We start from the raw sequence: 13,981 nt of genomic DNA on the forward strand, positions 1-13,981 counted from the left end.
AGACGAATGGAGTAAGGAAGAGGCATTTTGGGTTAAACTGGTAAGAGGAAAAGGAAAATGTATTTACATTGGTGTAATATACAGGTCACTTTCACAATACGAAGAAATGGACAGAGACTTAATTGAAGACATCCACAAAATAACTAGAAAAGGGGAAGTACTACTGATAGGTGAATTTAACATGCCGGACGTCAATTGGGGTGTCCCTGCTGCAAGGTCATTAAGAAGCAAAGAGATCTTGGATTCTGTACAAGAAGAATTTTTCTACAGTGGGTAACAGAACTGACGTGAGATGGAGCTATTCTAGACCTGGTTCTCACAAATGGGGAGAATGTTTCTGATGTTATGTGGGAGAACATTTTGCATCTAGCAATTACTGAATGGTGTGGTTCAATAGTAAGACAAAGGAGGAGAGGGCTTATTCAAGACTGAAAGTACTAGATTTCAAAAGAACCTTCTTTGTTCAGATGGGGGAATGTCTCAAGAAAGAGTTAGTTGGATGGGAACAGCTGAAGAAAGTAGAACAGCAGTGGGCAAAACTGAAAGGAGCTGTTTTAAAGGCAACAAACTTTTATGTTAGAGGCAGGCTGTGTCAGACAAATCTGATTGATTTCTTTGACTGGGTGACCAAACAGTTGGACTTAGGAGGTATGCTAGATGTGGTGTACTTGGGTTTTAGCAAAGCCTTTGACATGATTCCGCACAGGCGACTGATAAATAAACTGAGTGCCCTTAGTATGGAACCTAAAGTGACTGACTGGGTTAAAAAGTGGATAAATGGAAGGAGACAGAGGGTAGTGGTAAGTGGAGCTGGCTCTGAGGAAAGGGATGTTATCAGTGGTTTACCACAGGGGTCTGTCCTCGGGCCGGCTTTTTTTAACATCTTTGTGAGTGATATCGCAGAAGGGCTATCTGGTAAGAATTGTCTCTTTATGGATGATATCAAACTCTGTAATAGGGCGGACACCCCAGAGTGTGTGGATGGCATGAGGAAGGATCTGGCGAAGCTTGAAGAATGGTCCAATGGTTGGCAGCTAATATTTAATGATAAGAAATTCAGTGTCACGCACTTGGGTTACAAGAATCCAGGGGAGTGGTACAATATAGGGGGTGAACTGCTTTTGTGTACGAAAGAAGAGCGGGATTTGGGGGTGATTGTGTCTGATGACCTTAAGGTCTCCAAACAGGTAGAAAAAATGATGGTCAAAGCCAGAAGGATGCTTGGCTGCATAAGGAGAGGAATGCCCAGCAGGAAAAAAGAGGTGATAGTGCCCTCGTGCAATTCTGGAGACCTCACCTACAGAAGGATATAAACAGGATGAAGTCAGTCCAGAGGGCGGCTACAAAATTGGTAAGCAGTCTCAGTCATAAAACATATAGGTACAGGCTTAGGAACCTCAACATGTATACGCTGGAAGAGAGCGGATATGACTTTTAAATACCTCAGTGGCGTTAATGTACAGGAAGTGAGCCTTTTTCAAATGAACGAAAACTCAGGTATGAGAGGGCATACGATGAAGTTAAGAGGAAATAGCCTTAGGAGGAATCTAAGAACATACTTTTTCACGGAAAGGGTGGTGGATGCGTGGAATGGCCTCCTAATTGGGGGGGGGGGGGGGTCATGGAGGCAAGGACTGTGTCAGAATTTAAGGAAGTGTGGGACAGGCACATGGGATCCCTTAGGAAAGGAAGAGTTAGTGGTTACTGAGGATGGTCAAACTGGATGGGCCACTTGGCCCTTATCTGCCATCATATTTCTATGTTTCTGTGTCCACCATCATTTACTCTGTGTCCCTGTCTGTCCTTTCTATCATTTACCCTCTGTGTCCCCATCCCAAATCACCCCCCTCCCCAGGTTTAGCATGCATTTAAAACTTTCCCCTGTAGAGGGCACTGGGACTCACTTAAACCGAGAGGAGGGTGGGATAACAGAATGGGGAAGAATAATCCAGAAAAACCCTGGTGGTACTGCTCAGTGAGGGAGAAGCTTTCTAGGAAGGAGCAGGGGTGTATAAAAGCTCACATTGAAGCAAAGGAGGGAGAAGGAATGAGCCAGCCCATGGAGGTCAAGGAGTATCCCAGTGCAGAGGATGCTCATGGCTATGAGGAAGGTGCACCTCAGAGGAGGAATTGGAGGTTCAATACACTTAACCACTTATAAAGGTAGTGTTAAGCAGTACTTCAAAGAAAGGAACTGAGTGCATAACCTATGAAGAAATAAGTTACACTTTTGTCCTTTTATAAATTTAGGTTTGCTGGCAGAATGGGGTAAGTCTCAATGCAGCATAAGCCGGCTGGATTGGGAGTAAAGGATTTTGGGTCTGCCAGCGTTTGAGCCCTAGGCTTACTAGGGGAGAGGGCTCAACTTTTTTTTCTTGTGAACATTTTTTGTTAAGAGTAAAAGACTATGAAGGCTTGCTACCTAATGTGTGTTTTTTTGTTACTTTCTGGACTATTGTGAATACATTAGGGAAAAGCACAAGAAAAGTTTCATGTTTTGTTTTGTTTTGTTGTTTTCCAACCAAGACTGTTGAATGACGCTGTTTAAAACCCTGCAAGGAATCAGGTGTAGAAAGTTAGACTGCCCTTGGTGGGGAGGAGGGAAATGAATATAGGAACCTGAACTAATTTGCATATTGTTTTTTTGCCCAATTTTTAATGAAGGGCATGGCTGTTTTCCTTCCTTCTCCTGGGGAAAATGAAAGGGGATGAACTAGAAAAGTAAGAACTCTTTTATCACTGACCAGAAAAGAGGACCAAAAGATTGTTTTGGGAATCACTCACCCTAAAGGAAAAAGGGACTCTCTAACTTGACTGTGGGAGTGAAAAAAAAGGCCTTGTGGTCAGTGGGCTATTTCTCTGTAGACTTCCTTTTTCTGGGGAAAAAGTTCCCAATTTCTTAGCACCTTCTGTTTGAAGGAGAAGGTGCTGGTAATAGCTCCTCCACTTGGAGATCTGGGATAGAGGGGAGAGTCTCTGGCAGAATGCTGATGTCATTCCCAGGTCAGAGTGGGAGACAGGGGCGTAGCCACGGGTGGGCCTGGGTGGGCCTAGGCCCACCCAGTTTGGGTTCAGGCCCACCCAGCAGTGGAGAACTTTAATTTCAACGGCAGTGGAGGGAGCAGGCTGGTCCGATCCTGCATCTGCCTCCCTCTCTCCCACAGCGCCTCTCAGACGCTGCCTACCTACCGCCACCACGGAGATATTTTGTCAGAATAGGAAACCGAGAATATTATTAACCCAACTGTTTTATTTGTGACTGAAAGGAGGCCTATCCTTACCTGATCTGTATAAATATAATATAATTGTAATTTGTGGCATATAGTGGACTTGTACAGAGGTTTACTATACCCCTCTGTCACTTGAACAACAGATAGAGTAGCCTTGGAGTTTATTGTATGCATGCTACAGGGATGTGGCTTGGAATGTTTATTTTCACATTGAGGTATGGTTTTGTAAAAAATTAAAGATTAGTGGTAAGGTTACTCCTCTGTTGCCCTTGATGGGAAATGCCGACTTTGAACCTGGTATGAAGATGGCAATAATGCATTATTAGGATGTATTGGGTATCTCTGTAGTTAAAGACATAGTAACAGCTGAAGGGGGTTTGTATGTAAGCCTGTAAAAGTATTAGTCCCAAGTGAATGACTTCAAAGTGGGCTGTTTTTGCCTATTTTCAAATTAGAAACTATGTTAAATCCCTAGTGCATAAAAAATTAAACAGAAGAGGTGTACGGGGTGTTTGAGGGCAAAAGTGATGAGCAAAAATTATCCTTTTCCAGAAAGTGCTGAGAGATCTGGATTGTGTATGAACCAGGGATACTCTGGTGGAGAAATGAAATTTCCATAGCGTCCCACAGATCAGTCCAGAGACGAGTGGGTTATGTCCCTCTACCAGCAGGTGGAGATAGAGAGAACGGAGGCTTCTTTTGACTACTAGCTGTGCTCTACAGTGATGCTATGTTAAACTCTAACCCCCTTCTTTAGAAAGCCGCATTAGTGGCTGCAGGTGCACTAATGACAACACAGCCCATTGGAATGGGCTGTGTTGGCATTGCCGCATGGTAGCCGCTAGCAAAGCTTTGTAAACGGGATTTACTTGCCTATTCTCTAAAGCAGCTCTTGATCATAACACATTCTATTCTCTAATTCTTTCCCTTTTCATGACCCGCGTAGATTATTGCAATATCATTTATTTACCAGAAAACAGTAAGGCAACCGATCTGCAAAATCCAACATGGAAAACAAACAAGCAGATCAGTATAATATCCAAAAAAAACTTTATCGTGTATAAGACAAATGCCCGACACAGGCCGTGTTTCACCCAACGATAGGGCTGCGTCAGGGGCTAGTCTGTATCTTTCTTAAATAACAGCGGTATCAAATAATATAACAGGATGAGGATACAAGAAATTTGCTTCATAAAAAACACAAGAAAAGTTTCATGTTTTGTTTTTTTCCAACCAAGACTGTTGAATGACGCTGTTTAAAACATTGTCAAATTTCTGGAAATGAAAAAGACAATGCATGGCTGTAATGTCTGTAGTCTTTTGAGCAGTGAATTAGAAATGCCTAAATAAATGATATTGGGTGGAAAACAAACAAGCAAATCAGTATAATATCCCCCAAAAAATGTATTGAAGACATTGTGTACAAGACAAATGCCCGACACAGGCCGTGTTTCGCCCAACAATAAAAAACCAGCATGAGCAGCTCAAAATAGCATATCCTGCATGACACCAGATAATCGATAAATAGTCTGCTACCAAGGGCTGGCGTCATGCAGGATATGCTATTTTGAGCTGCTCATGCTGGTTTTTTATTGTTGGGCGAAACACGGCCTGTGTCGGGCATTTGTCTTATACACAATGTCTTCAATAAATTTTTTTTTTGGATATTATACTGATTTGCTTGTTTGTTTTCCACCCAATATCATTTATTTAGGCATTTCTAATTCACTGCTCAAAAGACTACAGACATTACAGCCATGCGTTGTCTTTTTCATTTACAGAAATTTGACAATGTCACACTTGCCTTGCAAGGTCACCACTGGTTGCCAGTCTTTTACCATATTGAATTCAACACATTGTTTTTGACTTTCAAAATCTTTCTGAGAGGGTACACCTTTGTATCTTTCCTCACTGACCATTCCGTATTCTTCGTCACGTGTCCTGTGCTCCATTAATGACCACCGCATGGTCCTACCGAGGCCCCCCCTTAGCTCAAATGGAAATCACATGTCACTGTGCTTTTTTCTTTGTTGCCCCACATTTGTGGAACTCCATGCCACTCTCTATACACAACGAATTCAATCTAAAGAAATTTAAAGCGCTTTTGAATGCATGGTTGTTCCAGCAGGTATACTCTAGTGAGTGAGGCGGTTCTCTTGGGCACTAATATCTGGGGGAGAATATGCAAGAATGCCACCTTTGTTTTGGATGCCATTTTAAATATGCGCATTCTTGTATGTGTGTTTTATGTTCCTGTTGAAAATTGTGGTTCATTTTCTTTGCTTTTTTTTTTCTGTTGTAAACCACTTTAATCTGTCCATCCGTTAAAGTGGTATATCAAATTATGAATAAATAAATAAGCTGTCTTTACTAACTAAGCAGCGTAACTTAAAATAAAGACACCAAGATAACCTATTTAACCCCAAGTCTATCTTTTCCCAAGTTTAAATGCAGTATCCCAGAAAATAAAATACCAATATAGTTTTCTTCCCCTCAAAAAGTCCTCTCACAGCACCTCTTCTGGAGAATAAAACAAAGAATATTATAACGCTTCTGTATCACTCCATGATGGAACAGCATCATGAGTACTTTGTGCAATTTTGGACACCACATCAAAACAAAAAAGCGGAATTAGAAAAGGTTGAGAGAAAGGTGAACTCGTATAAGAAAAGACTAAATAGGTTAGTTCAATTTAGAGAAGGCTAATGAGGGGAGATATAACAGAGGTCTACAAAATCATGAGTGGAGCAGAATGGGTGGCATAAGTCGATTGTTTACTCTCTTAAAAAGTGCAAAGACTAGGGGACATACCATAGAACAATCACATATTATTTTTCTCAGACAGTGCATAGCTGAGACACACTGTGGAAGACTTCTGGTTTGTAGTTTTGGAGGCTCCACAATTACCTTGAGGTGGAGACATGCCTTCAGTTTTGTGGAAGAAAGTGCAAAGATGGATTTATCATTGGCAAACCATAGAGCCTCTCGAACTTAATCGGGAGGTGGAATGGTGGGCGTTTTTACATTGATGATGTCTATTAGAACACTGACAATATTACACAAATAGCAACACTTTTTATAATTTGTTATAATCGGTTTTCTTTACAGAGCTCTGTCTGTTGTTCCTATCTGTACTTTAGTATTTTTGTATCAATTTAAAATCGTTGGCTGGAGTTTTCATCCACTAGACAACCGAATTCTGTCCACGTAACCCTTTCCTTTTTAATTGAGGGTATGACCAGAGGTCAGTGGCATCTTTCATTTTGTTATACAGAACTGTGAATGAGGTACTCTTCCTTATCTGCATTCTGATGTCAATTTTTTACACGATCTTAGAAATATCTTTGCACAATTTTGGTAAAATTGTTTAATGGCTCTTCTTTGGTCTTTAGAGTTTGGCCCTTAAAAGCTAACGAAGGATGTTGAAATTTGATCTTTGCAATTGAAATTTGGGTTCCCTGATGTAGCGGTTGATGAAACATGGTCCATGTTGGGACCCTGCAAAAGATAAGTTACTGTGTTTTGGGCATCTTTAGATCCATGGTGGTCTCTTCCATAGTATGAGAACACGTATTCAATACTTTGAGGTTTTTGTAAAAAAAAATAGGTTTAAAGATTGTGAATTATGTTTAGCACTGTGGAATTATTGGAGTTTTTGGTTACACTTTAAGTTTCCCCGGTTTTAATTTATGTATAATTTCCCTATGTGAAGTTGAAAGGATGTGGTAAAAGCAATTAATGTAGCTGTGTTTAAAGAAGATTTGTCAGATTCCTGGAAGAAAATGTCAAACTGTTAAGGTAGACCTGGGGAAAGCCACTGCTTATTGCTTCGGATAAGTAGCATGGAACCTCACTACTTTTCCCAGAAAATTATGACCTGAACTAGCCGCTGTTACAAAAAGGATACTAGGCTAGATGGATCTTTGGTCTGACCCCAGTATAGCAGTTCTTATGTGCACTTTTATGAAAACTAAGGCTTGATGCTTGTGCCTCATGGAAATTTTTAACTTTCTTTTTCCAAAGCTAAATGTAGCAAATTTGAAAAACCCCTTTGCTACATCATCATTCTAGTTAACAGACATGTACGCATGCCTAACTGTATAAGCATTAGGAGTTTCTATTGAAATTATTTTTATACTAATAGCATTGTATTCTGTAAAACAAGTCACCCTTTTTCAGCTAAATAATTTTTGGATGTAAGTTGCTAATTTGAAATGCTTACTCCTGGAGTAATACCACCAAATGGATTAACTTTATACACACCATGACAGGACTAAATCTCACCTCTGTGTCAGGATACGTTGGAGATTCATCGGTGATGCTTGCCTCAGCCCCTGCATTGCGCCAAAGAGAGCTTTTTTCTAGTGTTCATAAGATGTAATATGCCCAGGCAACATATCAAGTTGTGCTTAGAAATTTTTTTAATCAGTCCAATGACCCACAGTATAATTGGAACATTTTCTGTATCTTTCTACTACATTTTCTTGGTCGATGCCTTCTTTTATTATTATTATTTCAGGATCTTCTCTTTGTACTGAATAGTCACTTGGCACCGGCACTTCTATTGGTAATGCTGTTCTTGTATTCAGTTTGAAGGTGGGGTTTCTCATGATTCATTCGAGTTCAGTGACATGAATCAATGATACATATTTTAGTCGCATTCAGATTAAGCACATGGTTCTAGCTAGACAAAAAGGAGTCAGGTCTGCTGTGATAAATATGATAAAGTCCTTAACACAATTGTAATGGGATTTAAAAAGGAGTTCTTTAATATGTTGTGTGCATTAACTGTATATATATGTCTGTGTACATCAGATATTTTTTTGTGAAAAGACATGAAATGCGTTTTCAGACTGCTTGCTCTTTTGTTTTGTAAAACTTTGTTGCCTGAGGAAGGACTCTATTGAACTACAACTGTGTTCAAAGCATCTAAAATGTGACTAGAAGAGAAATAACCTCCTGACTGTTGCTGTCTCGCTTGTGAATTAGAACTGCAGCACGGAGAGGTTATTAGTGCAACCATCTTATTTTATAGGCATCTATTCCTCTGAGGCCTCAGCGTAGATTAGGCTTGAGTGGGTGGTTGAGAATTTTAATGGAAAAGCCCATCTAGTTTAAGCAGTGTAGAGAGAACCCCCTACTGTAATCCTATGTATATCCAGTAATATAGTCACCAGAGTGTTAACCAGGTTATTGGTCCACTGCCCTTTCATTTTTAGCCAGCTTCTTCCACGTTTTCCTGCAGTGCTATTGAAATGCAAGGCAACTGTTTTTATTATTTACGAACTGCTTCTCAGTCTAAACAAACATGCGGGCGTGTTCGTGATCTTTGCTAGTTTTTGCATCTATTTGGTCTATCACTGAATTCTTGCAAGCAAACACGGAGAGTTCTTCTATCATTTAAAGTAAAAGATAGGCAGTAATTTCAGGGTTGTATTTTGACCCCAATCACGTATGTTTCTAATCCTTAGGAATGGTAGGCCTGAGGTAGTAGCTAATTATGAGCCTCCTGAAATTGAGAATCTGTGCAATATGGGGGGGGGGGCTGCATGAACACTAGGGTGATGGCTAAAGCATGAGGTTTTAACCTTCCATTAAAAAAAAATTCTGCATCAGAGTTGTTGTTCGAAACAGAGAAGTTATTCACAAGTAAAAACTACTATGCCTATATAGTCTGCCCAGTATTTCTTATCTACTTAAATAATACTATTTACCCTTGGTTTTTTGTCAGGAAGGATCCTTGCATTGCACTTTGAAATGTAATATCTTGTTTGCTTCCACTGCCTTTGCTGTGAGATTACTCTTTGCATCTGTCCCCCTTTCTGTCAAGTGATACTTCCTTTTATAGCTTCTAGCCTCACATGGCCTTCTAGAACTTGTTTACCAAAATGCTGTTTTGGTGTATTATTTATACTCTTAACATCTTTTAAATATCTTTCATATCTCAATTCTCACTCCTCTGTTGAGATTCCTAAATTTCACTTTATAAATTGTACACCATTCCAGTAGCTGTCCTCTGGGTTGTCGCTGTTCTGCCTGGACACTTTTAGATTTGTGACTTATAAAATCTGACACAATTTTTTTTTATTGCTTTTCAATTTTACAAACAAATATATGTTTGTAAGGAAATACAGAGAAATCAATATAAGAGGAAAAAAAATATTTATCCATTGTAACATTTTACACTCTTCCTCAGACCACTAAATTGAGGCTCTCAAGGGAAGAGGTTTAGCAATATAAGGAGATTATAAAATAAAGGAAAAACTTTCTTAAATTATAATCAAATTGGCTTAAGTCTTGTTCTTTCTCCCTGTTTCTTAATTCACAGCTGTACATGTTGTTTCGCCCAGTCGGCTAGATGGGTTTTTTTGAGTCCAGAAAGAGTCTTAATTGATTCGGTTCAAAAAATACATACTTAATTCCTAGCATACGAATCAGACATTTACAAGGGTATGCTAATGTGAAAATTGCTCCTAATTCTCTTGCTTCTTGTCTTAAAGTCAGAAATTGTTTCCTTCTTTGTTGTGTTGTTTTTGTCACATCTGGATAAATCCAGATTTTTTGACCATAGAATAAAACAGAGGAATATTTGAAGTATAATTGCATTATCATATTTAAGTCCTGCTCAAAGACAAAAGATACAATCAATGTCCCTCTAGATGAAATTTCTGTCATTGATTCTTCCAAAAATAAAATCTGACACAATTTTATCTTATATGTGGGTCATATAGAGAGATACTATCACCATAAGTTTTCTGACAGTTAATGCTTTCCTTATAATTCCTAGCATTCCACTGACATGCTTCCATATCTTACTCCATTGTTTGTAGACTTTGAGATTATCAGGAATGATTACCCAGATCCCCCTCTCTTATTTCCTGTTTAGTACTTGAGCCTCCATTATTTACTGCTGTCTTGAGTTTCTGTGCCCTAATGATACATCTTTATCATTTACCAGACCAGTACAGACTGCATGGGATACAGCTCTCAGCCAGCAGAGACACAAGAACTCCAAACAGGATCGAGTCAGCAAAGGGAGACAGAGACCTATGAGCTGTGATATCTGCCCTGTAAGAGGCATTATGCAGTGGAAGCTCCCAATTATTCTCTGTCTCTAGCAGACATTATAATTTAGTTTAAGAGCCCCTTGGCCCGGCTGGAGAACTGCTCAACCAGTTCAGCAGTTTTGTTGGAGAGGGGTCCATAGTTTTAAGGATTCTTGGAATAGTCCAGGTTCCTCCTCTTCCCAGGCAGACCACACCATTCTGGTGCCCTTTTTCCTCCCTCCCCATGCATGCCAGGTAATTGAGGTCAGTGATATAGGAGAATTATGAGGCCAGCCTGCTGCCCCCTCCCTCTTCCTCCCTGGACCATGACAGGCTGTTTCAAGCTGGGGAGCAGCTAAGGGCAGTGTCACAAAGCTCAGGCTTTTCACTGTTGAGAAGTCTCTGTGACAAGCTGTGTTGGACCTATCACATGACTGCTACTGCAGTCTAATGGAAGCATCTTCCAAGTGTATCAACAGGTGTTCAGACTGTGGTGAATGCTGCAACACCTCAGGACAATGCAACACATGCTGCAGAATTTCAGGCTGTTCCTCCCAAGGTATTGAACCATCTAGCCTATGTTCTGAGCCACTGGACAGGCAAGTGATACGGGAGAATGAGACTCCTGCAGGGCCTGTTCAGAACCACCTGACCTCTTACAAAGTTGCGGGCAAATTGGACATTTTGTCACCTAGAGATTTGGCATTTCAGTGCTTTACCTCCGCTTTAGTGCTGGCCCAGATAACACTATGTTGGGTCAGAAGCTCCCCCTACAGAATCCCTTGGGACTTTCCCTTTCAGGATCAGGTACTCTGGGAAAAGTTGTGGGGGGGGGAGTTCCCCAAGTTTATCCTTCTCCTGCATAAGACTTGTTTGTTCAAGCAGGCACAGGGACCTGGAGGGTATGTGAGTGTCAGAGAGCAGCTTGGTTATTCTGGTATGGACGTTGAGCATTTTAGTGCAGCTAGTGGGTTTATGGTTTATTTAGGCTTGATATACCACCTTTAGTAAGCAGACACCAAAGTGATTTATAAAATAGAAACAACTCAATAAGAAATATCAAAAAATAAAATAAAAATAAGACAAATGACACACAATAGGAACTCTATTATTTAGATAGAACCAATAGACATGAGAAACAAGACACAGGCATCATCAGTAGTTTACCGGAAACCTAAGCAGTAGATGCCACAACTATAGTTGTTCTATAAATGCTATTCTAAAGAGGGGGGATTTAAGAGCAACCTTAAAATTTAGTTTAAGATCATTTTGCTTTCAATTCAAGAGGCATTGAATTCCAAGTAGAAGAAGGCAGAATAGCATGTAGAATCAAGGTGTGCATGTGACAATGGTGGAAAGGAGAGAAGAAGCTCACTGGAAGGGCAAAGATGGCAAGATGGCCTGTAAGGGACCAGTAAAGATGACATATAAGATGGAATATCCCTAAAAAGGGCACTGTGAGCCAATAAAAGAATTTTAGGCAGAGGCTTATCAACAGCAGACTCTCTGGAGGTGAGTGGGCTCTCCATTGCAGAGGGGGATGATTCCAAAGTCACCCATCTCTTCCAGAGGGAAGATCTAGCAGAAATGACTTCACAGGCACTGGAAACTCTGAGTATTTTGGATTCCCCTCTGCAGCAGTCAGATTCTATGGAAGATTCCATTTTGGAAAGTATCCACAAGCCCACAAAAACGTTTGTGGTACACCAGACAATTCAGTCAATCTTCACAGCAAAGTGGGAGCCTCCGAAGGCTAGTCTCAGAATGGATAGGGCCATAGGTATGCTTTGACCATTATTGGTTCTTAAAGAGACGCTGAAGTTACTGAAAGTGAACACCTTGGTAATACTAAGAAAACAATCATTCTGGTTGAGTGCAGTACAATGGTGAAAGACATGCAAGATTGCAAGCTTGAGTCCTTGCTGAAATAGAGTTATGAGATGTCAGCGTTCGGCTTTCAGGCGGCTGTCTGCCCTGCCCTATATGTCTAGATCATGTTTGTGCTGGGTCCAGCGCATAGATGATAACTTAGAGGAGCACAGTTGGAGCCTGAAGCAGGTGGCTTGCTTTGAAGTGGGATGGGATGCTTGTATGTGGTGAATGCTCTCTCTGACCTTATTAATATCTTTATGTAATAATAATACTCTTCAAATATCAAAACAAACAGTGAACTCACTCAGACTTGTTACTATGAAACTCAAACAGGAGGAAAGAGCCTTAGAACCCCACCTCTGTTCTTAAATAGAATAAGGATTTATGGGTAATACCATAGGCAGAAAAAGAAATCTCCTGGAAATTAAATTTCTAGCTTAAAGTGCTCTGTGCAGTGCAAAATTAAACACATTCCAACTTTTCTTTAAAAAGACTCTATAAATAAAGTGAAAACTTACCTTGTAAACTGTAGACTGTTGCAGGTAGTTTTATGCCTCATACTGTTGTGGGGCTGAAGCTTCCCGGAATGAACCACAAGATCTCCTGGTTGTTATCATCCATACAAACACCACTGTTTGTCCTATATCATAATCTTGTATATTGTGCACAAAAAAATAAAAACAAAACAATTCTGTCAATACAGATGACAAGTTTATACCCCTACCTAATCCACAGAAGCCAGTATAGATGCAATTTCTTATACTAATGTGGCAATATTTATCTTTTCTAATTTACTCCAAATAAAGTGAAGATGTTAAACTTCTCCAAAGGCCGGCTAAAGGGTGCTAAAGAAGAATCCTTCAACAAAGTCCTCAAAAATTATATTCTATACCAAACCTCTTAAATAAATCCCAAATATTTTCATAAACCAAAACGCTCCAGATGTCAGCAAGCCGTGAAAGCCACAGAGACATGTATGGCTGCTTAGTAGTACATTATTGGACGCTATTGGCAGCATGAGGCTGAGCTCACGATGAGAAAGCTGGCAAGACAGAAGACCACAAATGTGGCACAGGCAAATGAGACTGAGATGGCAAAGGAAACAGTTTGCCCTTGTAATGGTAATGAAGAAGAAAGGAGGAGAGAGGGGAGTGTTAAAGGGAAGGAGGAAAGAAGTGAGGAGAGGCTGTAAGGGTAAGAGGGATGAGGGAAAAGTGATAAGGAAATGACGGGGAAAAATAGAGGAGGTGAGGAAGAAGGAAAGGGTGTTTCAAAAGAAATACCTATTTGAGGGGCCTTTTACTAAGACGCTTAGGCACCTACATGCGTACAACGTGCGTCAAATTAGAACTACTGCCTGGCTACCGCATGCCCCTGGCGGTAATTCTAAGTTCTACATACGTCCAATATGCGCAGCAGAAAATAATTTCTATTTTCTACCCTGTGGCACTAACCTGGCGGTAATCGGCAGTGTGCATGTGCTGACGATTACCACCCGGTTAACACCTGAGACCTTAACGCTAAGCCAGTGGGTGGTGGTAAAGTCTCAGGCCCAAAATGGATGTGCGCTGATTTTTATTTTGCGGCACGTCCATTTTCAGCAAACAAAAAAAAAAGCCTTTTTTGCAGGTGCGCTGAAAAATGAGACCTGCGTGCGTCCAATACACGCGTCTATACCAGCGCAGGCCATTTCTCAGCACACCTTAGTAAAAGAACCCCTGAATGTAGTTGTTTTGTGGGTTTTAGCTAATTTATATGGATTAGCTCTATTCTCCTAAATTCTAAGAGGGTATTACTAATATTTGTTAACCCAAAACTGCAGAGGAAAGTCCT

At 40.4% G+C, this 13,981-nt stretch overlaps 1 protein-coding gene across 2 annotated transcripts in view; it reads left to right on the forward strand.

Moving 5' to 3' along the window:
• BTRC (beta-transducin repeat containing E3 ubiquitin protein ligase) overlaps positions 1-13,981 on the forward strand; it is a 417,532-nt gene that overhangs the window by 316,724 nt on the left and 86,827 nt on the right. The gene's annotated exons all lie outside the window — the stretch shown is intronic.

Source organism: Microcaecilia unicolor, chromosome 5 (assembly GCF_901765095.1).
Source record: "Microcaecilia unicolor chromosome 5, aMicUni1.1, whole genome shotgun sequence".
NCBI classification, from domain to species: Eukaryota; Metazoa; Chordata; class Amphibia; order Gymnophiona; family Siphonopidae; genus Microcaecilia; species Microcaecilia unicolor.